Source organism: Leptonychotes weddellii, chromosome 1 (assembly GCF_054177405.1).
Source record: "Leptonychotes weddellii isolate Sample4059 chromosome 1, ASM5417740v2, whole genome shotgun sequence".
NCBI classification, from domain to species: domain Eukaryota; kingdom Metazoa; phylum Chordata; class Mammalia; order Carnivora; family Phocidae; genus Leptonychotes; species Leptonychotes weddellii.
This window is the reverse complement of record NC_138369.1, coordinates 159,895,638-159,899,945: the sequence shown is the minus strand read 5'-3', so window position 1 is coordinate 159,899,945 and position 4,308 is coordinate 159,895,638.

Genomic DNA, 4,308 nt, shown 5'->3' with positions numbered 1-4,308 from the left:
ACAACTTATATATATATGCCAAAAATAAGGGTAACTACTATGAAGGGATAGAATATGACTCTAAAAATGAAAAATAAAAATGTTTTTTTTTTTAAAGATTTATTTTTTTATTTGAGAGAGTGAGAATGAATGAGAGAGAGAGAGTACATGATAGGAGGGAGGGTTAGAGGGAGAAGCAGGCTCCTCGCCGAGCAGGGAGCCCGATGCGGGACTCGATCCAGGGACTCCAGGATCATGACCTGAGCCGAAGGCAGTCGCTTAACCAACTGAGCCACCCCGGCGCCCCTAAAAATGTTTTTTAAAAAAGGGATCAATGAGATGTTGGTTGAAAAAGGGAAAAAGAAAAATTAAAAAAAAAAAAAGACAATAAAAAAAAATTAACTTTGAAAGACCAAAGAATCATGGTAAAAAAAGCCATGGATTCTATGTGCATTATTCCCCTAGCGCTGAAATTCTGTTGTTCTCATTGATCGGTAAACTTGGTTTTGGCTGACTGTTCTTGCTGATCTTCTGGCAGAGGGGCCTGTTTCCGTGGTTCCCAAATGTCTTTGCTGGAGGCGGATTTGTCTTGCCCTTGCTGGTCCAGGCTAAGTAATTGGCTCGGGTTTGCTCTCCAGAGCTTTTGTTCCCTGCAAGCTTTCCATACAGCTTTGGAGGACGACAGTGAAAATGGCAGCTTCCCAATCTCCGTCCGGGAGGAGCCGAAAACTCGGGGCCCCACTTCTCAGTGAGCTCCCAGAGAAAAGCAGTCAATCACTCCCGTCTCCCCGGTCTCCAGCCGCACTCCGTGCTCACCTGGCCTGTGACCGAGGGTTTCTATCTCCGGCACACGACCCCGTGTGGAGTCTCCAAACCCAGCAGATCCCTGCGGCATGCTCCCACGCCACTCCTCCCGGGGGAGGAATGGGAGTCCCCCTGGATCTGCTGCTTGTTGGGAGGCTTGATGGAGGAGCAGTGGCCCAACTGTGCCGTGGATCACGGTTTATGGCAACCCCGAGCTGAGAGCCTACACCTCAGCTCTGTCTCTGTAGCCGGCTTCTCCGCTCCGATACCTGGGAGCTCTGCTGCACTCAGGCGCCCCCGGTCTTTCTGTGACCCCAAAGGTCCTGAGACCACACTGTCCTAGCAATGGTTCCACCCCCCACTTAGCCACTGGAGTGACGTCCCTCAGCAGAGCAGACTTCTAAAAGTTCTGATTTTGTTCTCCACTACTCTATCACTTGCCAGAAGCAGCCGACAGAGGCCCCCTCCCCTGCCATCTATCCTCCTGAATATCGCCTCGGATTCACTTCTCCGCATGTCCTACCTTCCAGAAAGTGGTCGCTTTTCTGTTCAGAGAGTTGTTGCTATTCGTTTCTTTGATCTTCTGTTGAGTTTGTAGGTGTTCAGAATGGTTTCATCCCTATCCAGCTGAATTCCTGAGACCAGACGAAATCCAGGTCTCCTACTCCTCTGCCATCTTTCTCCACCCCCAAGAGGTACATTTTTCCCCATTGAATACTTAAGATTTTACTGCTCCTAGGACACATATGCAAATCACATTAAATTACAGAGAACATATAACCCACTGTCAAATATGATAGACTAATGATCACAACTGCTGAAATCTACCAAAAAATATGTAAAATGTAGAGGAAAATTTGAATTAAAGTTCAGACTTTATAAAGTTTATATTGATTAGGATAAAAGAATACATTAAACACCTGTAGTATGTAGAAATAAGAAATGGATTGAAATACATGAGCCAAAGAATTTGTGTTAAACAATAAATGCCATTCATCCTTTTCTTTTATTATTTCTTAAAACCAGCAGATGCAGATTGGCAACAGAAAATAGACCCTCACTAGTTTCACCCAAATTGAACTAAGAAAAAAGGGATGCATAGAAATTCAATAAATAAATTCAGTCAGGATATACAGTTTACTATATTAAAATACCTCCCATTTCAAACTTTTTTATATGATAGTTTTTTTTTCTAACAATAGTGTTTATCCTGCTTAACTTATTACAATAAGTGGAAATTGATTTGGAAAGCTTGGATCTATTTATAAAGTTTGCCACTATCTTCATATTTTTAACTCATGTTTCTCTTTTTAAGAACTATTATAGAATAGCTTTTCTCTCATAAATTCTTACCCTTTGTAGTAATTTGATTTGCAGTTTCTATATTGTGCCACTACACAGTATAATAAAGAAATATATATATGTATGTATCTATATACATACATACACCATATATATTATATAAAACAGTAATATATATGATTTATATATAAGTTTTATATATAATTTGTATACATATATATCCTTTATTTATTTATATCTTTTATGTGTGTATATATAATATAAAGAATGCAAGTATAAAGATTAGGACATATATATTCTTTTTTGTGACAAAATTTTTTTTCTTAACTTTTTGGTCAAAACCTAGAAACTTATTGCTTGGTATAAGATATTACTATTTCTTAATAAACAACAAAAAAGAAATGAACAAAGAACTTGGCATAAAAATGTGATGATGTCTTTAATTTTGAAAATTAACAAATAATTTTAAAAGCTAAATTTCAAAGAAACAGAATGATGCAAATGAGGAGAATTACAAATAAATGCAATTGAGGGTGCTTAAAAGAGATCAAACTATTGTGTTAGTGTAAATTTGATCCAAAGGTTTAAAAAATAATATGAGAAGTTAAGACTAAAGAATATGTTTAAAATAGACATTAAGGAATGTTTAAACTTTTTAGGGGAATACAAACTATAAGTCTATGAAAGTATATTTACAATCATAATGAAAAATATTTCTTAGTAAAATAAAATACCAAATGTAATTAAAAAAAACAACAGAAAAAAGAAAACTGAACAGAAGAGTAATTAAGTGGCATGAGGAAAAAATCTGGATTCAAGTGCTATTTTAACACCTAAGAAACATAAATAAAATATATTTTAAGTGATATAAATTATTTAGGATCACAGAAAAAAGAAAAGATCATTGAATGGTATTTTATCACACTAATAGAACCATATTACTACACCTAAACACTTAACACTAATGGTATTGTCATCTCATATTGTCACTACTAAGTACAAACATTTTATTTCCAATAAAATGAGCAGGATATAATAATTATAATAATAAATTTAAACATTTATTTAGGATATAATATATTATCTACTTTATATTAAGCACTATATATTTTTTCCTCATTTGTTTTTACGAAATTTATGAGGTTGGTGATGTTAAATCCCTAGTTTACATAAGATTAAGATGAGATTTAGAGATATGTGGAAACTTCCTCAGCTGTTTCCAATTCCACATGTAAAGAGCTTGGAAGTTGCCACTGCATCATACCAACAAGTAAAAAGCAGAAAACACTAAGAAATACTAAACTCTTCTAGGACCAGTAAGAAAGGTAAGAACACCAGGCAAAATGATGTCCTCATGACTGGAGAAACAAACAGACAGATACAAAGAATAACAATTTACCTGAACAGAGACCCATGAACAGAAACTACAGCAGGAACCAGCACCAGGTAGGTAAACATGAATAATAATTAATGAATATCTGGAGGCTCAGTATGGAAAACTCTTAGAGCTAAACTCCAGGAATATGCAGTCATAGGGAGGCCCCTACAATTTTGTGAGATTTACCTACAGGAGTTCAACTTGGTTCAAATGTAAGTATCAGAAAAATCATGCCTCTGGGGCACTTGGGTGGCACAGTCGGTTAAGCATCCAACTCTTGGTCTCTGCTCAGGTTGTGATCTCAGCGACATGAGATTGAGTCCTGAGTTGGCACCCTGCTCAGCATGGAATCTGCTTGGGCTTCTCTCTCCCTTTCTCTCTGCCTCTGCCCCTCCCCTCTATGCTCCTGCTTTCTCTCTCATTCTCTATCTAAAATAAATATGTAAATCTTGGGGTGCCTGGTTGGCTCAATCACTTAAGCATCTGCCTTTGGCTCAGGTCATGATCCCAGAGTCCTGGGATTTAGACCCCCATGGAGCCACGTGTCCAGCCCTGCATCGAGCCCCAGGTCCAGCCCACCCCCAACTGTTCAGTGCTGAGCCTGCTTCTCCCTCTGCTTCTGCCCTCCCTCTGCTTGTGCTCTCTCTCTCACTTGCTCTCTGTCAAATAAATAAATAAAATATTTTTAAAAAATTAAATAAGTAAATCTTTAAAAAAGGAAAGAAAAATCATGCTTCTGGCAGAAAGAACGGAAAAGGAACCATTTTGAAAACATCTTTTTTAAGATTTTATTTATTTATTTATTTATTTAATTGACAGAGAGAGAGAGAAAGTGAGAGAGGGAA